The 24616-nt window shown below is 38.5% G+C and overlaps 2 protein-coding genes across 9 annotated transcripts in view; one reads left to right on the plus strand and one right to left on the minus strand.

Annotated features, from left to right (window-relative positions):
* Window positions 1–16485, minus strand: part of Lrrn3 (leucine rich repeat neuronal 3) — a 34433-nt gene extending 17948 nt beyond the window's left edge. The window contains exon 1 of one of the 2 annotated variants that reach the window (XM_051145136.1): window positions 16009–16485. The gene's annotated coding sequence lies outside the window, so the exon portion shown is untranslated. Of the gene's footprint in view, window positions 1–16003 lie in introns of both variants that reach the window. The other variant, XM_051145127.1, reaches the window with a different exon arrangement.
* The window catches only part of Immp2l (inner mitochondrial membrane peptidase subunit 2), an 835266-nt gene that overhangs the window by 399950 nt on the left and 410700 nt on the right, over window positions 1–24616 (plus strand). The gene's annotated exons all lie outside the window — the stretch shown is intronic.

Genomic DNA, 24616 nt, shown 5'->3' on the forward strand with positions numbered 1-24616 from the left:
AAATATACCATGTAGAAACCAAAGGAAACAACATTTACTTGCTTATTTTTCAATGAAGGTGTGATTTTTTCAATTGAGTTTTATAAGTTATATGCATGATAATAGCATAGTGATTAAGACATAAGGCATGCGGAGTCTTCATCTGTGGCCTTTCTACTTGCACAGCACAGGGAACCGTGTAAGTTGGGACATAATATGCTCTTAATGGTTGGAAGTGTTAAAAGATTTTTAAAACATAATGGAAAGTGCTGTATCAAGAAAGAAAAAGTAATAACAAATATCCAGATAATTGAGTGTGAGTGATGGGGAAGCTCTTAGAGCTGGCTTGATGTGGCTGGAGGCCAGACCTTGCTTGTTCCAGCTGATAGGGATCAAACGGCAAATCCTGGTCACATTGACAACTTGTGAAGTTGCATCTTTAGTGAAGCATGGCTTAGCACACATGATTGCCAGAAAGGGACACGTAACACGGTGAACCTCAGTGAGGAAAAACACCCCAGTAATAAAATATGCTCTGTGAAAGAAAACATTTGATGCAAATTCAAACGCTATCTCCTGTGAGGAGGACTGGGCAAATATTATTGGTATTAAATTTCAGCTGACATTGCACATAGGAAAGGAGTAAAGTGTACTTCAAAGTGTAAGCTTTCTGTGCTAGATGCTGTAATATTACCAGCAGAGTTGAAATTATTGTAATGAATCAGAGCTTTGTAACAGGCAGCTGAGTGTTTCAAATAAATCTTTGGGAGTTCATTATTATCCAACGAAATTATTGCTCACCAGATCTGAAATAACAAATCTGTGGCCTTGACATTTAATCAGAGCATGAAAACACGTTTATTGAATCTCGTATTTGAGATTATTACTGCAGCGGCGCCCCAATTAAAGCATGTGGGTTTTAAAAATTCCATTCAGACAGTAAAGTGTAAGATGCTTCTTATCCATGCATGGATTCTTGTACTCATCACTTTATGTTTAGTTGCCTTTTTTCAAATATATTTAGTTTGAGCATATTTTGTGTGTATGTGTATATAATACATACATACATACATACATACATACATATATACATACATACATACATACATACATACATACATCAACCCAGCTTTTTTAGAGATAAAGGAGCAAGAAGGTTGAAATGCTAATATTCCTCTGAGTGATCAGTTAAATATAAACCTATAATAAAGTATTGAAAAGGAGTTTGTACCTGTTACAGAGCTAGTATAGAGCACAAAGCAGTTTCATATAATTGCATAATGTGAATTATTAGACATTGAATAAAAATTCCCATTCAAACTCTGACTTACTAAAATAGGTAGACAGGTGAGGGTGAGAGGAAGGAGAAGAGGAAGAGAGGAGACAGGAAAGGAGTGTGTGCTTCCTGTCACCCTTCTCGCCACGTACTACTGAGAGGAATTCCAAGTATTGTCTATTCATGAACATCTGCAAAGCACCGTGCAGCTTAACTGTCTTTTCTCTGATTTAATAGAAACTTTGATTGTTTTCTCGGATTTACATCCAGAGTAATTGTTTTTGCATTTTAATATAGAAGGAAGTAGATTGAATAAATGCATAACATATTAGAAATGCTATTAAGCAAACGATTCTGTGTGGTACTATTGAATGAATGTTTTCTTTTACTCGTCTGGGCAAAACACAAATTTCTCCAATTATTTTTAAATTGATTGTTCTTTATTGTTGCCCGAGGAAAAGTGGGGGGATATCCATTTATGTGTTGTGTCTTCTCTTTTGTCTGATCTAATGGCTCAGCCCACAACAATTGCCCCACAATCCAGGTACCCATCTCTGCAGGTCTGTAAGGCCAATTTACAGCTGCACCCAGCATGTGAATTATTTTTTCGCACCCACTTTAATTCCTGTTATTATAGTGTTATTTATAATGCCCGAGTCTCTTCTAACAGATGTATTTTCTTAATCTTTGCCCTGTTGCATCTGTAACTGAAAATATGATCTCTCCAGGCACTCCCGCTAGGGAGCCACTGACAAAGCCCACAGCAGCAGTGGCAGCAGAGGGAGAAGACGCATCCGCTTGTCAGAGCTGCACGTGAAGAGGTCAAAAAACTCATCCTAATTGTCAGTGGGTCGGAAGAACAGGGGCACACGTGTGGTTGTGCAGGCCTGCAATCCCAGCTCGTGGAGGCCAAATGGAGAGGATCTACCTGGGGCTTTATAGCAACATCTTGTGTCAGACAGATAGATGAACAGGAAAACATGAAATAAAACAAGCAAAAGCAAGTGGGAAAACTAATACTGAGGCCTGAACTGTTTTACACTCTTTGGGCCTCCTGGTTTTAGGGGGTTCTGTGTGAGAGATGGGTCAGGAATGAGTATTCTATTTTACATAGCATAAAGTAAACTACTAAGTTGCTTGCTTCGCGGTGTGCTGACACTGGTGTATGCCCTAAGGTTCTATATAGTGTGCTTGTGGGAAAAAGAAAAGAAAGACTATGTAATGATAAGATCAAGAATGCTTCCTAGGATATTAATGATACCTTACTTGTTCTCATTTCTGATGATGAAAATAAACTTGCATTTACTGGTACATGAAGAATTCAGCCATAGAGTCTTGTTGCGAGTGTTATACATGAATTCAGTATATGTAACAGTAGAATTAACTTAGCTAAAAGCTGTGTTGCTAAAAGTAGGGCTGGTATAAGCAGTGTGTGTCTTTATCATGTTCCAGTCACACAGGCAAGTAGTATTTTGATAGATATTTTTCTTTCTCCCTTTCCCATAAATACATACTGCAGATCATATAAATGAAAAAGACAAAAAGCAGGCCCATTTTTAAAGCTATAAAAACAATTAGGCCTCCTGTCAGTGGATTTGTTCCCTAGGGTGGGAGGAACAATAAAAAGCATGTTGTATTTGTTTCTTAAAAGGTACTCCAAGAGACATTTCCCAACAGCAAGCTAAATAGCATGTGGCAGTTGCCACAGCAACCCATTTTTGTGATTTGCAGAATAAGCAAGCAAACCTGATGCAAATTGTCAGTCAATGAATTGTGTTCTCATGGAAGCTGGTAACATGTGCAGCTTTGTTTGGCCAATTTATGTACATTTGTGATGCCTTATTCTCATGTACTTCCAGTGTCCTGTCATGTATTAATGTTTCATTCTTCAGTTGTATAATTTTTGAGTTTCATATATGATGTTAACTGGAATAACTAGGTGCCAGATATGTAGAAAAGCTGTGACTGCAAAATAAAGGTTATTTGACATCTGGCAATTCTTCCACATATTGGTATATTAATTCTTAAGTTTATAAGGAAGATTCAAGTTAATTTTCAAAAACACTTAAAAGAATTTTAAGTGAGTATTTTTTTTTTTATAATCAACTTGGATAGAAACATATTCTTCTCTAAATGAAACCTATGCTTCTGAAATGGGCTGAGCGCTGGACAGGAACCTACTGAAATGTTATACTGTATATTTCCAACCATAAGACACACTTTTGCCCAAAAAATTGGGGGGGGGGGGATTAGGGTGTGCCTTATGATCCGATTGCTGCTTTTACTGTTTTTCTTGTTTTACTGCTCTAAAAACTGGGTGCGTCTTATGGTCAGGTGTGTCTTATAGTCCGAAAAATAAATAGGTTCTCATTTGCTTCATGGAGTTTAGCAAGTTGGCCCACATATTGCACTTGACTCTGTGTTCAAACTCTCCTCCCATCCTCTCTCCCTTCCTTTCACAGGGATAAGGCTGTCTCCTCCCTCTCTTCTTTGTTTTCTTATTTATATAAATGTCTGAGAAATTAGGACATTCAATGTTTGAGTCAAACTTCTTGATGCTCCAATGGAATGAGAGCCTGTTTCTTTCTATACATATTTACAGTTGGAATAAATGAAACATACAGTTTACCTGGAATCCATAACTGTCTCCTCTCTATGCTCCTTTAGTAAATACTGTATTTGTCATCCCTTCTAACAATCATATGCTTTCCTTCATTTCAAAGTCGATCTTTAGCCCTCTCTCCTAAAACAAAAACCAGACCAGACTAAGTAATGGAGTAGTGGTGAGACTTTTATGTTATTTGGCATGGTTTCTCATGACTGTTGACAACTGCACTTAGTAACTTCATTTATATCTCTCATCCTTTCTTATAATTGATATGGTGATAGCATAAGCATACTAAATAGAAAAATATAAACTGGAATCAAGGAATGGAAGTGAGGGCATTGCTGAACAAAACATCAACATAAGGTGATAAAATGAACGGTCAGTCTTTAAGATAGTACTGACTTATGAATAACTGAGCTGCGGTGATGGAGTCAGGACATATAGGGAACTGAAGAAATAAACTGATGTAACTATTGTCTCTTCTCCACTGGGTACGTCATAATTTCCAATTCTGAAAAAATAATCTAACTCTATGCATAAGGAAGGAAGTGTGGTCCCTTAACAGAGGGTCATTTATCCAGCAAATTGGATTTTCAGAAAGATTACATGGATATAAATCTGACTCCAGAGTTAGCTGGGGCTCTGAGAATGAAATGTCCCTTTGGTCTCAAACATGTCTTCTGTGGGTATTGCTTATCTGTGCCCCAAATTGTTCTATACTCACTCCTAAAATTTCTCAAATATAAATCTTTGTTTTCAGTACAAATTCATCCTGAAGCTAGAAGTCATCACTAATGCCAGTCATTATCAAATTAACATTACTTCCATAATATTGCTACTTCATTGGAATCTGGTGTACCTTGCCTTTAGTGTAGTGATGGGGATGTCGTAACAATTGGCAGAGCAAACGGAGCTACTTGGATGCCATTTGTCTCCAATTTTCAAAAAAGTTGCAGAATTTATTTGCCTAGTAGGCCTTTTTCTTCATTATTTCTGTGTAAATAACTCTTACAGTCTATGCAGTCTTGAGACAAGTGTTAAAAGACAATAGTAATTGGATACCAGCTACAGCTCAGCATGGCAAGAGTTTATAACCCTTAGCGGTCAGCAGATGTCTTAAAAGTATCCACTGTTTAGATACATTTGAAAGTTTACATGTGGGCACATGCTTGCTTGCTGGTATAGGAATAGGAGTGTAAAATTCAATTATTAACAATAAACTTCCAAGAATGTGCTCCAGGGATTTTTGGGTTATTGGACGTGAGCGGGTATTGTTTCTTGAGCTAGAGAGAATAAGGTCTTACAGAAGTTGTTGTTATTGATGTGAATGCTTTTGTTTAGTATTTGCAAGCAGTGCCAATAAGCAGACATATGTGAGAGAAAGGAAACCCATTCTTGTGAAGTTCCAACGACAAACAGACCCTGCGTGGTATTACAGACCATGTTAGCATCAGCAATTTAGAAAATAATTTAGCACTCAGGGTTGTAAGTGCTCAATATCCCCAACTGTGTTTGCTTTTGGGAGGGAACTTACAGGTTGACTTTGGCAAAAGTTTGAAAACTGCAATGACACATGTCATCACAAACAGTGTCCCTACAGGATGTGTGCTTCAAAGCCTCTAACTGGGCATAGCAGTACCATGTAAGGCTTTGGAGTTGAGCCAAGGTGTCCATGAGTAATAGAAAATTCTCTTAGCATCACACAAAGAAATGGTTTTATTCTAGGTTTTCTTTGTAAGGTATAAAATCTGTTGTTTCTACAGTTGCATTAGTTGCTTGTGAACTTTCCTATAGTAATGTCTCCCTTTTTTTGTCTTGTTTTCCTGGTTTAAAAAAAGGAAAATTCTCTGGCTAGGTGTGGTGGCACACGCCTTTAATCCCAGTACTCTGGAGGCAAAGGCAGAGGTAGGTGGATTGCTGTGAGATAGAGCCAACAAAGTGAGTCCAGGACAGCCAAGGCTAACACAGAGAGACCCTGTCAAAAAAAAAAAAAAAAAAAAAAAAAAAGAACATTCTCAAAGCCAGAGGCAAATGCCACTTCTGTTACCACATCTCCACCCTGAAAATACATTGGGATGCATTCAAAGCTGCAAACTTGAAATATTAACTTGATCAGTGCAGAGTAATGTATTACTGCCAGTAAGATGCCAGTCTAAAGAGACATCATAAAAAGTGACTGTGCTGGCCAATAAGCTTCTGCCAGAATCCAGCAGCCAAGACTGCAGGACTACTGGATCTTTTATGGAGAATGTCCTGCTGAGTTTCTCCGTACCTTTGGTAAAGAAAGAATGTAATTTATACTTTGTGAAACTTCACGCTCACATCTGGTGAAATACTTGCTAGGACAGGGTGGAATCACCTGAGGTTTTGGCTCCAGTTGTTTCTTTAAATAGTGGGGTCACAATGAGCAAGTGGCTAAATGACTCTCACAGTGTCATTGTGTGCTCTGTTAGACCAGTTCAAACTCTGTATTCAGTGGCACTGGGAATCAAACTTCCAGATGGTGTAGAACTCACTCGTCAGTTTGGTGGTGCTTTGGAAGCCCTCAGTGGGTTTCCAAGTGGAATGTGAAACAAGGTATGAAATGGGGGTGCAGAAACCCACGGGCAAAAGTGATTTTTTTCCATTTGAGATGCTTCTTTTAACGACATGGCATCCAGTTCCTGGCAGACCCCATCTGACAGCCAGAAAAGATGAGTGGTCTATTCTCTTGACTGGGGAGAGCAGAGCTGGACCATATTTACCACCGTCTGGTCTTATGACCAGTTGACTAAATTTAATCTGATCTCTTATGGCAAAACCTGTAATTCATTTAGTCACACTCTCTTCTGAGGGGTGTATTTTTGGGGAAAATACAACATGGTATATCTATTATATCCATCATCTCTATAAACTCAAGCAATTTTCACATATTACAAAAGCTTTACTTGGCAGAGAATAGAACGGCAAAGGCAGATCTGTTAGCTATTTACTGCTTATGATTTTATTCTTGCAGAAATTCACTAGAGCTTCTAAGGTCTTACTCTCAGAGTTTCTGAAAGTCGACATTCAAATAAAGTTATCCAGAGAGTTTGATAGAATCACTATCAATAAAAACATTCTAGTCTATTTGCTGTGGTACATTTAGCACTTACTGATATACATTAAGTATGAGTGTATCCACGTTTGTCAACTAAAATGAAAAGCCATTTTCAATGAATGGCCAAGTAGTGCCTTGTGTTAGAATATGTCTGCCTTCAGAGATACATAGAAGTCACTACCAAACAAAAACATGGGGCCATACGTTGCTCTATAGTTAGGCATGATGATGTGACCTGGGAAGGTTCATGCTTAAGTGAAGTTTACAGATGAGTAGATTAGCACCTCTAGCGCAGTATGCTGAAAGAATTTGTGTTGGCCCAGGAGAAGAGTTCCCATTCTAGATCTGGGAAATTATTTATGGGACACATTTAAATTTGGAACTGTTCCTCATCTTTTCCAGATATTCATAGTATAGAAAAATAATAGAAAATTGGCAGTATTTCCCAATCTGAGCCATTTTTAGGAGTAAAATAAGTTAAGAACATTGTTCTCTTATGCAATTTGTAAGATATTTATGGTCAAGAAAACTTTAGTTATTTTAAATTCAACTTCTGTTCTCTAAAATGTTGTAGAAATCTTAGAAGTTCATAAGTCCTTCCGTAGTTCAACCGTGATCCTTTTAGTGTATATTACACTTATATGGTTGTTCAGATTAATACATATATTTAAATGGAAAGTTTTAATTAGTTGAACTGTACTAAGTGTTCATTATTCATGAAACAAGATTGTATTGCTCAAGTTTTATCATGTGGCAAAATGATAATGATTTACTAACTGTTGTGTAAGCTCTTTGCTGAAGAACTGAAGACTGTGTGTCTATTATTGGAAATATCTGCGAAAACTACTTCCCAAAGAAGAACATTGGCCTATTCCTAAAACCATCACTGACACAGAACAATAGCATTCTTCTTCAGTGTATATGGGTTTTCAGTCAATATAAAAGGTTGAAATCAGGCCATAGCCACTGAATGAATTTGCAGGGCCATTTATCCATGTGGAGCCTCAGCTCCCTCATGGAGAGATGAGGTCTATATAGAGCTTAGCCAGGGTTTTGAATCTGTGCTGCCCAACCCTGCTCTTTCTCCTCCCTCCCCATCCACTGTTATAAATAAATACAAGAAGTAGCAGGAAATATGCTATTAAAAGATTTTAATTAAGTCAGGAGTGGTGGTGCATAGCTGTAATCCCAGCATTCTGGGAGGCAGAGGCAGGCAGATCTCTGTGAGTTCGAGGCCAGCCTGGTCTACTAAGTGAGTCCAGGACAGTCAAGGCTACACAGAGAAATGTTGTATTGAAAAACAAAAAAAAAAGTTTTTAATTAAAAATTATTCATGTTGAGCAAGCAAGATGACCTGGAGCAGGGGTAAGGAAGCTTGCTACCAAACCTGAAGCTCATGGGATGGAAGGAGAGAAGTGATTCCAACAGGTGTTTATTCGATTTCCACATGTGCACACTTATGCCACTCCCACTCACATGCACACATGGACACAACGTAAAGAGTAAATAAATATAATAATTTTAATAAATACACGACTTTTATGTAATTTTGGCTAGGTGGTAGTGGTGTGCCAGACTATTTTATTGCTTCAGAATTAAACATTTTAGATAATTGAATTTTGTTTTTCATTTGTCTAACTAGTTAAATCTTAAAATGTATTTCCATTCTCATAACACAATCTATGTGGCTATGCATTCTTTTCATAGTCACTGGAGGATGACAAATATTATGACAATCAGTTTTCTTCCTTCTACCAAGTGAGTTTTAGGGGTCAGATTCAATTGTCAGGCATGGTGGCAAGTGGTTTTCCTCAGAACTCTCCTCAGAAACATTTTTACATTTCTCATTTATCTTTTCTAGGACAGGGAAGTTGAAGGACTCCCCTTATAGCCTTTGATGGAGGGTCATAATGAGAAGCTCAGAAGTTTTACCAAAAACCAGTGTAGATGATTTCTGATGAAGTTTTAGATTTGGTTTAGAGTTCACTTTGAAAACTAAATGACGACTTCTCTTAGTTAACTCTACAGTGCCAGCAGGTTATTGACACTGGGAAGGATCAATCAGCTTCATTGAGAACTGATGCCTTTGCTTCAGTGGTTTTATTCAGAATTATTTTTTACCTTCTTTAGTTTAAAAGAGAATGCAAGAAGACGAAGTGTCAACAGATTGAGATTAAACCCTTGGTGGGATTACTATCAATCTATATTGGAATTTAAGACACTGGAGCTAAGATTTGCATTTTTTCTTTGTGCCATTGCTATACCGTGTGATCTCAGGTGAGAAGTATATTGAATGCTGCTTACAAAATGAGAAGGAATATAACTGTGTGGCCTGAATTATAAATCTCAGTCCAATCAATCTAGTGGATATCAACAGTTACCTATATAGAGATACCTAAAACAGGTATCGAGAATATCTGTTTTGACTCTTAAAAAAAAAAGTGTATGACTGAGTGCAGCAGCAAAGAGCTTCTTTGCTTGAGTGGGATACAAAATGAGAAACCGTGTAGTTTGCTGAGCCACCTCATGCCAGAAGGGCCATTTAGAATTAGTTGCATCACTGGGAGGCAAGCTTGACCTATATGACACAAATGCGTGTTTTGTAGAGTCACGCCGACTTAGGCTCCTATTCCTGATCTGTCTTTAATTGTTATATCACTTTTCTTTTCTAAGCCTTGTTTTAGTCATTTATAGAATGGAATCAATAATAACATTTCATGTGGCTGTTGTGAGCATTGAGTAAGGACTTGGCTGCAGTGTCTGTCACACACAGGACGGTGTTAACAAATGAACATTGCTAATATCACAGCCGTTGCCCGAGTCAATAGAGCACTGTCTAAGAGAAATTATGTAGTTTGAACCTACAGGTGTTCTACTTATATAATTTATTCCATAATATTTATTTTAATCCTTCATTTCTTTGATCATTTTGTTTTATTACAGCAAAGTGCAAATGAAAATTGGGACTTTGAAATGAAAGTGGAATTTGTTTGCTCCTTGACAAGAAAGTAAATGATTAAGGAAATGGTGTTTTGGCAACAGGCTCACTGGTTTTAAAGAGGTGGCTGAACATCACCTGTGGCACTCAGCAGCTGGATTGTGCGTAAAGAAATGTGTGGGTGATAAACTGCAGTCAGAGGAGCAAATATAAATGATATATTTGGGAATTGAAGCCATTCAGCTATTCACATAGCAAATTAACTTGTTGGGTGTATAAAGTCTTAGCTCATATCTTATAATGAATGACTTAGTTTATATTTTTCATGAGAAAGTTACTAGGACCAGCGCTCCCCAGGTCTGTGAGTGCTTTGAATATATTTCTGTTCCACATGCGGTGCTCACGTGGTTTTGCTCTTCCCATCCTACTTCGCTTTTCTTTGGTGAAGGAGCCTCATAAGATGGACCCTTTCTTTACTCTGTAGTTTTGCTCTCAGTGCCTTAGGCACCTGCAGCATGAAGCCATTGTCCCCTTGCCCTTTGTAAGAATTATAATGCCATCTTCCTAGCTGTATAGGGAAGCGATTCTCTATAACTACTGAACTTTCAGCAAAGGTCACTGTGCTCCCCTGTGTCCTGCAGGTGTTGAATACTCTGCAGAACATATTTAGTAGTCAGTGTTTCTGAGACTCACTTTGGATAAAAATAGAATGGGGTAGAGCCCATAAACACTGTGGGCAAGCTCTGAGAAGCCGGGATTTCTCAGGCATATAAATGTGGCGATAAAGAGAATGAATATTCTAAAGTTATAAAGACAAATATGAGTCATATGGTGGCAATATATGTTTGATTTGAATATCTGTTTTGACTTTTTTAATTTTCTTAACAAAAGTAAACTTACAAGTTTGTTGATAGTGTAATTTAAGTGCCTCAGTTTTTGTTATGAGACTGTATCATATTATAGAAAAATTATTGTAAAGAGTGAATCTACTGAAACAGTTTAGCTTTCTTTATTAGTTCAATAGTTTTAGAAAAAAATGCATAAACCTAAATCCATTCTTTTATTTTACTGTAGTGAAAATGAAACCCCTTATACATTTTCTACAGTCAAAACTTCCATCATTTCCATGCAGAACACCTTAAGAGCATTTCTTTCTAAAGATTTAATCACGTACAGGCATGTAATATGTTTTGATCAAATCCTCCACATCACTTCCCTCTCATCCCCCTCCTACCATATGGGGAAAGTATCAGTTTCTTGCAGTGATGTGCCCCCCCCCATTGGCTGTTAAGCTCCACTGGATGGCCCTACACCCAGCCAAGCACTGTCGGTACTAAGTGGTTGTTTTTCTTATTTAACACAGGCATGGCATTCCGAAACTGTAGTTTCAGCTGAGAAACGTAGTTTTTAGTCTTCAGAAGCCCATGGAAATCTACTTTGGTACCATGTGGAAAACACAGGCCTAGGAAGGGTCTGGTCTATGAAGGAGTTAGTGAAGAAGGGAAGGTGGCCCTGGAGTTTCAGGTGTGGCAGTGAGTTCTGCACTCCTACCTCCTAATCACCCAAGGAAGTCCCTTTCCTAACACGACCTCACTTAGAAGATGAACATTATTATGCCCAGCCTTCCGGGTTGGTCAGAGGGACAAATGCGGAAAAGTGCTTTGTGAACAATGGAGATCTAAGCAAACATATACAGCCACTGTATTCTTATCCATATATGACAGTCTTCTTACATCTGTGTAATTCCTGATTGTGTCATGGTTATTCTTGCTATAGGTAGTTTATTGTATGTATGTGGAATAATATAAATGTATATGTAAAAAATAAAAAAATAAAAATAAACTTAAAAAATAGTCTTCTTAATTTCCCAAAAGTTTGGGGGGGTCTGTTGATTAATATTATGTAAATCAAACATTGTGGGGGGCATTTTAGAAACAGAGAGAATTTTTACAAAAATAAAAAAAAAATGAGCTGCAAAAGTAGAGAAATGGCACTTCTTCTAAGGGCTATCACTTGTAAAATGAAACCAGCAGTTGAGAATTGGGAAAGGGGTAGATTGTTTTCTATTGGCTTGTGCAAGCTAGGCATGAGGTCTAAGAAGGACAGTGAGGAGAGAGGGAAATCCTAGGTATCTTGAAATATTTGAAGCAAAAGCACTGTGGAGTCTTAGGAAGACGTACAGCTTATAATTAGCAGCCACATCCGTAGGCAAAGGGGAACTGTGTTCTTACTAAGAGTTTGAACAGCTGGAGAACACTCTAAACGGTATGGCGCACCTTAGAGTACAATGGCCTGTGTATAAATGGGAGCTGGCAGTTTGAAGTAATCACCGTTATTGGGTGGTGACTTCTGTTTCTACAATCTTTTATTATCTGGATAAACAGTTTTTAAATGGTTTATACTCTGCATCTTTCTATGAGACAGAGGAGGCCAACTTTGAATACTGGAATGAACCAAAAAGGGTTTTTTCTCTAGAACTGTCTAGCAAATAGCTGAGCAAATTCAAACTCTAATGACACTTTATTTCATTATAATTATAAAAATGTTAAATTCTCTGGCCTCTTTGCCCATCAAATGAATATATTAGGTGAATTGCTTTTTATTCTAATATGCTCTTAGTCTATGAAGATACTGTGTTTCATTCTCCCATGCTGAAGCTGTGTGAATTTTTCAAATACTTAATGGCCTCTTTAGAAAAAATAGCCCTTCCTTATGGTCTAAAGATGAATAAATATGATAGCAAACAGGTGTGTGCAAACTTTACAATTATGCAAACTTTGCAAATGGCCAGGTAGATACTGTACTTTACCAAGATTTGAGATGAATGTTAAAATCTCCTCACTAACCTTGTATTGTTTGACTTGCAAACAGTATCTTTGGAGATCTTCCACTCCTCTGTCAGCTAAAAGGAAACATTTTTATTCTCCATATTGCTTTTTCTCATCCATTGGTAACATCTAGTTTTTCATACTGGAATTTTATTTCCTTTTACACTGTGACCAAAGGACCACTGTGACCATAAGGTTCTCCTTGCTAGATATTACTTCTTAGAAGGGGTGGGATTCTGTGCTGTCCTGTGTAAAGATTGTACCCACTGAAGTTTTCCTAAGTCTTCCTTCTATAGCCAGTACGAGAGCTCTGTGTTGACAATGTGGATACATTTTATTGATGTATTTAGTATTTATGGCTGTGCTTACTTTTGTATATCAAAGAAGCAATTCATAAATAGCTCAACACTCAAAACCCAAACCATGAAGATTATTTCAGTGGTCCACAGCCGTTAAGTGTTCCTTAAGATAAGTTAGAACCATATACTCTTAAATTCAATTTTTCTTTTGGGACATGGTTACTTAGTAGGGGTACATTTTTTACAATCTTGGTAGCTTCCTTCTAATGATCTTCAGATCCATCCGCTCAGCAATAACATTTAACTTTAAAATATTCTCTGGCCTACAAACCTTCCTGATCAACTGCATGGTGGTGAGTGAGCATCAAGGTTATGGTAAACAGCAAGTTTATCCCAGAGCAAGGGAAACAAAAGAGCAAGGAGAAATTGCAACTTGAGACCAATTTGGGGGCAGAAGCAGGAAGTATAAAAAATAGGAACAAAGAATCGGTGAGGACATTTGTGATTTGTAAACTAATCACCTTTTTCATCCTTCTTAAATTGCTGCCCTAGAAAACAGGTAATCACTTTATTAAACCATTAACAGCAGCAACAACTACAGCCACTAAAGAAAAATTACACCTATTCATCAGCATTCGAACTTAGCACTTTGCCTGTGACAAACAGCACCCTGAAAAGATGGCCCTTAGTGGCTTGCCTTGCCACAAAGCTATCATTTCAAATACTGCTTCATAACTGGTGAGAGTATAGGTGGCAAAGTCTTCCAGGTATGCCTGTGTGCCTGTCACCCAGCACAGGTGGGTCACCATCTCACCAAACTCACTGGTACATTTTGACACCACCCAGGGCCTGAAGTGCCAGGATTTTTCAGATCCAAGAGGGTACTGCTGATAAACAAAATGTGTACACGAGCGTTTCTAAGGTTAAACAGTGAACCCGCTGTTCTTGGCTGTTATTGATTGTGATTTAAAATTAGGCAGGGTAAGATTTAAGGATGTATCTGTTTGGTATGAAAAGTTTCCCAGGAAAGGGTCTGGGTGAAAGCTGAAATCCATACTGCAATGCTACGTTATAAAGGCGTTTGAGATGGGGAGCTGTGCATCTCCTCCCAGCCTCCTCTCTCGCTCAGGAAGTTAGGTGCTACCTCAAAATAACGGATCCAATCTGTTTCAACAGCAGCACTTGTAATGAATAGAAGAAAAGCAAATGCAACAGCTTTCCTCCCAGCAATAAATCATTGTGTTTTTTGTATAGATTGCATGTGGCGTCGCAGGCAGCGCAAGCCAGGCTGCCAATATTGCTAGCTGATGCTTCAGCTCCTTTCATTTTTCACTCTGAGCAGGAACCCTTTCCTGAAACTTGTTCATTTCACAGAGGGAAAATCGAAGGCACCGGCAGATTGTCAGGCTGCTTTATTGTCGCCGTTTACAAAGGTCGCTGGAATTAACTGACTCCGAGCGTTACATATTGTAAACTGACTCGGTTTTTGACACATTTATGGGAAGGTGGCAGGATCTAAGTGGCTGCTTATTGTCTTTCAGTTCTGGCTTCTATTACAAAGTAGGAAACCAGTAAGTCTGAAAACAGAGTTTGGGAAAAGAATAGCACTCAGTTTCAAAGCAACAGACTCCATTAACTGTGTGTTGAACTAAGAGAAGAGAGGAAAGAGCTCCAGCAGAGGAAATATAAATGCGGGGCTTGTTTTAACGTCTCCACAGGACCCATTAGCAGGGGCACTGAAGGTTTCCACAGCCATCCTCAATTGGTGGCGTTGCTTTGAAAGCATGTTCTAAGTAGCTGGCTTCCACTTGCAAGACTGGAAGTAAAAATCAGTTCACGGAGTACTCCATGAATCATCACTACATGGATGCTCAGACTTGACTGACAGTAATTCTGTCTCAAAGGCATTGCTTCTGGAACTGAAGACGAGGAACTCGGAGCACAAGGAATATTTGTCCTGATAGGTATTTTAAATGTTGACTTCTCTTTTTATTTCTTACACTGTCTCCTTTCCCAAAAACTCGGAAAATTCTCACTTATGTTCATAGCTTGCTTTCACTAAAATTAGAGGCACTGAAACAAGGACATATTGTTAAAAACGAATAAATTAGAGCCGAATTAAGGCGTCCAGCTCTGTAAGAGCAAAGGGAATATTACAGTTGGTCTGAACAAACAATCCCCGTAAATAGGAAATGTACTTTGAAGCCATCCTACTGTGATCCTGTTAATTACCAAAGAAGATTAGAACTCTTCTGGTTCATAGGGTCCTTTTAACTAGCATGGCAGCTTCTTGGGCAGCGTTAGCCATCAGGCGTTTGCACTGTCCCTTCAGACCGGCAAGGGGATGGGATGTTATTAAAGGGAAGTCATTTACCACAATTGGGAAGATGTAGCCTGGCAGAAATTCAATAACTGTTTTTGATATGCTCAATCTGCTACTCTGCCTGGTGCCCTTCACTCCTGACATACAGCAGCATTCCCCTTAATCTCCATCCCCTGGGGTAGGGGGGTAAAAACACCTTACTGGCTTCAAAACACAGAACCGTGAGTGATCTGCTTTTCACTACAAGACCTGTGAAAGAAAAGGACCCCCGATCTTTCCATCTCAGTCTCTCTGGTTCTCTCTTCTTCTCTGTCTCCCTGCCCTCTTCTCTCCCTGACTCTCTCTAGGTCCTTTTCTCGTCTCCCCTCAGTCCCCTTCTCTTCCCTCTCCCTCCTCTTTCTCCTCCCCCAGCACTGCTTTTTCTCTCCCACTCACATCCTCAGATGGGCATTCAAGCTAGTAAAATGCCTGGTTGAGAATCCCATGAACACAGCTAGGCACACACAGAGCCAGAGGGGTTTGCATGTTCACTCAAAAGTGAAATGCAAAGAAAAATGCCATTAGAATTCAGGCAAGGGGGAAACATCAAAGGAGAATTGCAGTGTAAAAACACAGGCATCAACAAAACACGAAATAGAGAACATTTAAATAGAGAGGTATATTTTAAACTTACCTTACGTTAGCAGATGCAGGGATAGCCCTCCTCCGGTGTCCCTCCTTGCTCAGTCCCTTGGTTGAGATAATCACATGGCTGTCTTCTTGCCCCAGTATAAATAGGTGCATATGCATGTGTAATAAAGTACACACAATTATATACTACAGATATGCACACATGCAAGAAATGGTATCTCTTTTTTTACCCTAAAATATAAAGGAAGGCAGAAGCCTGCAGCCAGGATTCCTTATTTTGTCTGCAACTCTCTCCGGCAGCAGGCTGAGGCTCTCAATCCAGTGAAGAGAGATCCTGCTAGCTGGTTTTATTTCTCCTTGTTTCCATGGTGGTTAGTGGTGCATCGTTCACCAGATCAGTTGTCACACTGACATGGTGCTGCCTGCTCAGCGGTCATTAATAACCGAACACCCTCCGCTCCCCAGAGAGGAGCCAATCGCTTCAGACTGCCAAGATGTAGCACTCGCAGCTGCTCCAGCCTGGTTGGCTGAAGCAGCCTGTCTGTCCTATGACAGCGCTGCTTAGGGTACAAATAAATGAAACAGGCTTGCATATTTTTTCTTGGAATCATTTTCTCCCCCCACTTCCCCTCCCCCCCTTTTTTTTTCTTTTGGAGAAATGTACAGTGATTTTTCAACAAGTTTTCCCATTTGGGGTGTTATCAGTCATTTAGAGAAACTGTGGGATTTTTTTGCTCTGAGAACAGACAGGAAACATTTATGAATAAGGATTTCCTGAATATTAAAACACTTGGTAGCGACTCTGACGCCCTCTCTGTGAAGTTTAGCAGTGGCTTTATATTTAAGGAGAGCAGCCTGCAGCTCTTCTGCCGGCTGTTTGCTTCCCTATAGGTCCTACTTAAATTAGCCTATGTGCGTGCAGCTAATAGCGTCCTCTCTCTCTCTCTCTCTCTCTCTCTCTCTCTCTCTCTCTCTCTCTCTCTGTCCTTCCTTCCTTTTGTTTTTTGTTTGTTTGTTTGTTTAGGTTTTACAATGACATTTCTTAGATGCACTAGCCAGATTTTTTTAAATTACAAGAAATATTTGCTTCTCCAAAATCCACAGCAATGGTATGTAAGGGCAAGCATTTACAAAATAAACTTTTTCAATTATAACTACTGCTTGATATGTGGTACAACAAATCTGATACCACACATTGGATATGTATGTAGCATTGCTTGTGTGTATGTCCATGTGTGTGTATGTGCATACCCATGTGTGTGTTTCAGATGTATGATTTATTACTCGAGAATGTTTTCCACTATAACAAATTGAACACTTAAAATTATTTCTTTTCATTCATAAGGCTATCAACTTCTAATGGCTATTTCACCAGGAAATATTCTAGATAGGCATTGTATGTAAACTAATTTGAATATTTATACAAGAAACCATAGCAACACAGTAATGTGTTCAGTTCAAGAACACCTATGACAAGTAGAAGCATGTAAAGGCATGTTTTACCTACAGTATACTGGAGAAACCTCTTGAGAGGAGTGGAATATGGAATCAATTTTCAACAGGTCAAAAGCTGCATTATCTGAGAGTGTAGCCCTTGCTTTGAAAGACTTCCCTCTAGTGGAGGAAAAGGAAATGGCATTTACTAGATTTACTTGTGGGGGGGAGCAGCGGGGGTGGGGTGGAGGGGGGCGGAGCTGTGGAGGTGATGATAACAAAGCCTTGGCACCTAATTGCTAATTGTCCCTTAATGTGTTTATTAAGGTGACTTAGGCTAATATTCTATATCATAACCATATGACCGGAAGCATTGTCTTTGGCTAACAAACATTTTCATGTTGTAGGTTTTTTTCCAGGGGCATGGGGGGGGGGGGGACGGGACGGGGTGGCGGGGGGGGGGGGGGGGGGGGGCGGGGGGAGCCGTGAATGTTTTAGTTATTTGTTTATTGATTAGTTGGTTGATTGAGTCAGGGGCTTCACCTTCTGCCTAGGCACTTTGAGTGCTGATATTGTAGGTGTTTCTCAGAATATTGTTATTTTAATAAATAACTCATAGCTCTAACCTCTTTGAAAAGAATGAGTTCTAAACAAAAGTGGCTCCTTCGTTGGCCAAACGACACCTACTTCTGATTGGTATCCTCTTCCCAGACACTTACAGGTACTTGAGCCTCCACTTGGAGGTGTGGGAGGATGGTGAGTGTGGGGCTGTTAGGTTGGAGTGCATCTCGTATAACTTAATAGCCCCTTAATTTTACTTTTTCTAGTTGAAACATCCTGAATCTTTGTAGTCATTTTAATATTCATAGAGTCTACTTATATACAGAGAAGAATTGTGTTATAATCATAACAACTATTTGAAAAAAATCCCATTTATATTATCCTGATAATATTTTGTCTTGATATATATAAGAATAATGTATTCTCCTGATAATTATTTATATTGATTGGTATTAACTATATAACACAAATCCAGTAATCTGCTGATTATAATAATCCATTGATTATAATATGCTCCTGAAATGAATGTGTGAGCATATTATATATTATTATTTTATTATTATATATTATTGAGTATGAGGCTCAGAGGCTCAAACATGAAAAAATAATTTTAAAATAATAATAAAAAACTAATAATCACATAAAATGCTTTGAAACCAAGCTTATTCTTGAGTTAATGAAAATTTTTTATAGTTAGGATTGAATACTATTTCAAAAGCTGCCTTATATATAATAATTTCCTAGAAAATTGTTTTTACTAAACTACTACTGTATTTTCAGATGTAAGAAGTGAGATTGCTCTTTTAATGTAGGTACATGATAAATCAAAAGTATATTGTACCTGTCTTTAAGTGTGATCTCATAGGGCATTACAAATGAGATTTCTTTAGAGAGGAGAGAATAGCTCTAGCCATGAATGAAGATGAGAGGAGCTCTCTTTGGCTATAGTTTCCAGCTTGGAATCAATGTGTATTTGTGAAGTTTCTTAACTTACCAGGGAGGACAGCCATTCAATGCAATATCAATAGGTGTCCCCTCTGTGATCGAGTACTGTATCAAGACATCCAGGGGTAGGTGGCTAAAGATTTTAGGCCACTAGATATCTTGAAATAGTTTGTGGTCATTAGAAATGAATTACAATATCATGGAAATTGAATGTTCTGGAATAGTGGTTCTCAACTTGTGAGCCACACCTATTTTGGGGGTCAAATGACCTTTCGCAAGGGTTACATGTCTAATATTCTGCAATTCAAATATTTATGTTATAATTCATAACAGTTTCAAAATTACAGTTATGAAGTAGCAACGAAAATAATGTATGCTTGGGGGTCACCACAACGTGAGGAGTCATATTAAAGGGTCGCAACATTAGAAAGATTGAGAGCCACTGTACTACAAGGGAAGAGACTTGTTTAAAATACTGCACATAGGTGCTATAAGGGAGCCAGAGGTAGGACGCCTCAGCTCCTGAGCATTTCTCAGCTCTGTCCTCTGTGGGTGACTGACAAATCTGCTTGTTCTGTTCACTCTTTCTTTCTTCCTCACTCGTGCTTTCTTCTTTATCTCCCTTCCTTCTCTCTGCATTTCACTTACAGGGTGTTCATAGTAATAAAAATTGCACACTGCGAACATACCACATAATGAATGTATGCTTTATATTGCATATCCGTATTATGGCAGTTATCAAATGAGTGATTAATATAATTAAAATTACCTGTAAGAAATTTAAGTGTGTGAATGAATAATTAATCCTTACACCGTGCTGACTGAGATCTGCCTTCTTCATCACATAAGAATAGCTTAGGATGTACTTTTCATGGCTTTAGTAGCTGGAGTTATTAATTTGAGACATGTTTGCAGCCATTCCATTCTCCTGTGTATTTTCCTCCGAGAGCAGCCTGTAAGGTCAGGGCCCGGAGCGTGGCTTTGTCCTTACCTGCTTGCTGATCTGTGCCCTGAGCCTGTGTGCAGTGTCATCAGTGGCGTGAAGCTTAGGCAGCACCTTGGCATATATATTACTCTCCTCCTAGGATTCCTCTGAGGATTAAAGTGTCTGATACCTACACAGAGTCTAGGAAAGTTCATCCAATGTAGTAAAGCTGAGGTCTGAACTTCATTTTTGTCATTCTTACTATTGTGTCCGTGGTCAGGCGTGTTAGATGCTGTTTCTTCCTCATCAGCATGGTCATTTTTTTGTTGCAGGTTCTCCTTTTCCTTTGTAATGTTCTTTCCTCTGTCTACTCCATCCTTGCCCTCTCATGCCGGCCTATTCTGTAGCAAGTCACTTCCATTGTGATTCCTAGTAGATAAGACCTCTTCTGGACATACAGAAGCATATTTTACTTTTTAAACAACTTGGCACTTCTCATCTCACATTAGTTCTATGATTGTGTCCCTTTTCCATTTTAGTTTGTAATATTCTCAGAAAGAGACTGCCTTGCTATGTCTTTAAGCTCCCTCCATGGCACAGCAAAACAGAGAAAACATTTGTTGAGCTCTAGCTTAATCTGAGTTTGTCCTAAGTGGCTGGGTTGTTTGTAAGTTTAAAACTTACAGCATCTTCATAAAAGGCAGATATTTTAATCCCCGTTAAACAACTTACAAACATGGTCAAAAGGTGCTTAGTGTCCCCACATTATTAAATGAGGGGCCAACATTTCAACCAAGTTCTGTCTGCTTGCACAGCCAGTGCTCTTTCCGGTGTGTAGGGCACTTGATATTCATTTGTAAAATAAATTAATGCTTGATTGATAGCTTTGCCAATCAATTCAATGTAGTCAGCAAGAAGGGATGCCAAGACTAAATTACTATTTTAAAAAAAGGAATAGATTTTATACATTGGACAGTGGATGCTTTTGTATTGTTGTCTTGTTCAGTGTTGGTGACAGAATGTTATTTCTGTCATGGTTTGATAAATAAAGCTAAAAGACATGCGGGTGCTTAGTAAGAACTATGTACTGATATATCGGGGGGGGGGGCTACATAACCACAAATAAATGGCTGATGATAGTGGATTCCACTCTGCTTAGGAAGGTCTCCAGTGACGGGGTCCACTGTAGACTTAACGCTGACAGGGAAGTTCTTTACTTAGGAATGTGGGTTAAAGTGAGTAGCATTTGTTAATTGGTCCAGTGTTGGGCTAAATCTTGTTGGATCACAGGAGTTTTAGCTTGTAGAATTGCAGTCAAAATCTAAGCTTTTTGTTTTCTCCTTTCCTATGTGACCATTTCTGATCTGTTCCAAACCCAGCAAAGCCCTTTGTTAGGTACACAGCCACAGGGACAGACAACACAAGAGAGCATTCAGCAGGTACCAGTTCAGACTCCTGCAACAGACAGACTGGAGACAGACCAAAAAATGAGGTCTTCACTGTTATTTTCAATGAAGGTTATTTACACCATTTGAAGAAAAGAAGTAAATTTATCACTCAGATTTACAACCAAATTCAGGAAATTTCTGAGACATCAGGGGTACAAATCCTTGCTTCTTGTTTTGTTCTCAAATTCTGCCCTCCCTTTCCTGTTTTTATTTTCATTTAGGTACAAAAGGATCCTATTTTCTTCTGTATCTGTCTGTCTTAGTTTTTTTCTTTCAGAAGATTGACTCTTTTCACTAGCTATGCTTAAAACATTATTGTAAACAGCAAAGTTTCAAGTTGCTGCTATGTGGACGGCAAGAGGCATGTGCCTTCCATGTATATAGCATAATCCAGAGTTGTAAAATATGCTTAAGTGCAGTGGGTACTTGTGCACCATGGCACACAGCTAGAATGTCAGCTTTTCCTCAAATGGAAACACGATATTTGCTGGAACCCAGGAGTTTTGGCCCAGCCTGTGTAATATGCTGGGACCTTAGTCTTAAAAATAAAGTAAAAGGAAAAAAATAAAAATATGATAGGTAGATAATGTGAATAATATAGGCCCATAGTTTGTAAGTTGTGCAGAAATAAATAAAAAAGGCTAAAAATATAATCAATGGAATAAATGGCTGATATTTCTTTTTCTGTATCTTTAAAAAAATTTCTTCAACTTTTGAATACTTGATAAATATTGTTCTGTGTATAAATAATAGCTATTATTTAAAAATAATATATGATTTCTTTAGAGCTGCCTTGTTTCTTATAACATCTAACCCTTATAACAGTATTCAGTTATATCCACATGTAATGAAGTTATATTAACAACAGAAACAGTACTAAAGACAACTTTTGAACATGTGCTTGGTGAATGTAATCTGTTTTTCATAAGCTGGGCCATTGTTATTCCCTGTTGGGACACTGGATAAGTAGATGTGGGCATGGCTGCATTGGTTAAGTGCTTTTGCTACATGATTGAGGACCCGAGTTTAATCCCCAGAGTCCAAACTGAAATGACAATAACAACAAAAAACCAGTGTTGGGGAGGCTGGGGTTCACTGGCCAGCCACCCTAGCTAACTTGGACAGTTCTAAGTCAATGAAAAACCCTACCACACATTTTTTAAAAAATGTAAACAGTCTCTGACAACTAACACTTGACACTGGAGGTTTACTTTGCCCTGCACATGTATGTACATTACACATACAAATGCCTATGCACTGTCACATGTGCACACATGATCACATATGTGCTTGTGCACACATACACAAACACACACACAGAGTAAGATACCAGATAGCTAGCCTCATTTGCAAATCAAGCAACTACAAACGTGGTTGAATATGTATAACGTCTCGTAGTTGATCACTGCGTGCTCTGTAATGCAGCAGTAGTAGGTGCAGCCCGCAGATGACACTCTGCCACTTTCCCACCTTGTTAAAGCCGACTTCCTTGCTGCTGCCTGGTCTTTCTTTCTGGTCTTTGTTTCTACCCTACCCATCTCTCAAAGAACTTGAACATCTTACTCTCCATCACTTCTGGATCTTTGCATTCTTTATTTTTAATTTTTAAATTAGAATTATCATTTTATGCAATCATTTTGCCCCCATGAATGTATGTTATTCCCATGCATGATTGGTAATATATGGATATGAACCACCATTCTGGAATTGGAACCCAGATCCTCTGTAAGAGTCACAAGTGCTTTCACCCCATGAGCTATCTCTTCTGCCCTACACTTTACATTTTTAGTGTTTATTTCTGTAATAAAACTAGTAGTTCTACAAAACTTCTGGCAAAAAAATTTTATACTAACTTAAGAGGGCTCAATCATCTCACTGAAAGATATTCCGGGCAGTGGTGGTGCATGCCTTTAATTCGAGCACTCAGGAGATAGAAGCAGGTCTACAGAGTGAGTTCCAGGACAGCCAGGACTACACAAAGAAACCCCGTCTTGTTTAAAACAACAACAAAAAAATTAGTGTCTATTTTATCACATTCAAAAAATGTATTGCTATTCATCTTGCTTTAATATGTACTGCAGGTTATGTACGATCTGTGCTCAGACAGTGAGCAGCCTCAGAACATAAAATAGATCCCCTGTGCTGTTTATGTTCAACAATACTGTTTATATATTAAAGATTATTGACTACAGTAGTAATTTGCTACAGCCATTGTGTGATCATTTTCTTCCATTTGTGTAAAAGAAGATATAAATTGAGAGTCCCCTTAGGGGACAAATTTTTGTCACTTTGGTGACATAGTACATGAAATTATTCACAGCAGAGCATCCTGTGATTAGAGAGAAGAGTGTATTGTCTTGACTTGGCCTTTTTCTTTTCTGACTGCCTCCTTTTTCCATCCTTTTTCCTGTTTCTATAAATACAGTCCAGTTTATCTAACTCTATTGAGAGCCACCTAATTTCTTGACAAAAATTAAAAGTTAATAACTAAGACGATACATAAGTTTATTTAACCACTAGGCAAAATTAAGAACCAAGGTGACCTGAGATAACTCTTTCATACTTTGATTTTCTTATGCAAATTTTGTTGTTATTTTCTTTGCTTTAATATTTTTGGTAAAGGTAGACTAATGAAAATTACTATTATCCAAGTAAGAGGTCAATGCAGTGATATTTAGGAAATGCAAGCAAACATTTTTGTGCATAAGATAGTTAGGCATGTAGTCATAATATACCATCTAGAAATTAAGAGATTGCTTCAATCTCCATTAATATATTATTTTTATGCCATTGTTACTTGAACTCTACCAGACAAGAGATAGAAGGTGATTATTATCATCCCACCCAATTTTAGTTCTTCCGTTACGGAGCGTGCAGGAAGCCTAGACTTAAAGTTCTCTCTGCACATTTTTGGTTGTGAATTAGAGCCAAACACGCACTCAGGGCAGATATATGAGGTCCAGTCGCTAGACTGATGCCATTGCTGAACTTCACCTGGGTTCCTAAAGTTATCTCCATCTTAAAGTCCTAATATATTCTGCTAGAACTGCAGCTAAGCTCTTAAGTATTTTCCTATTTTCCATTACTTGGTATGAATTTCACCACTCTTTCAACTGTTTCTCACATATGCTGTAACCCAAAAGTCTTGAAGACCCTTCATCCTGTCACCTCTTGTGGTATGTGTGTCTCGTGCTTGCCAGTAGACATGTGTGGGTAATGACCACCATTTTTTGGCATTTCCTCTGTTGTTCCTGTCCCAATAGCATTCCATGAAATATTTCACAGATCTGCATGGCACACACTGCTCCTCACCTTTCTACTTTGCCACAGCTGGCCTGGTCCT

The sequence above is a fragment of the Acomys russatus genome, chromosome 1, assembly GCF_903995435.1.
Source record: "Acomys russatus chromosome 1, mAcoRus1.1, whole genome shotgun sequence".
NCBI lineage: Eukaryota > Metazoa > Chordata > Mammalia > Rodentia > Muridae > Acomys > Acomys russatus.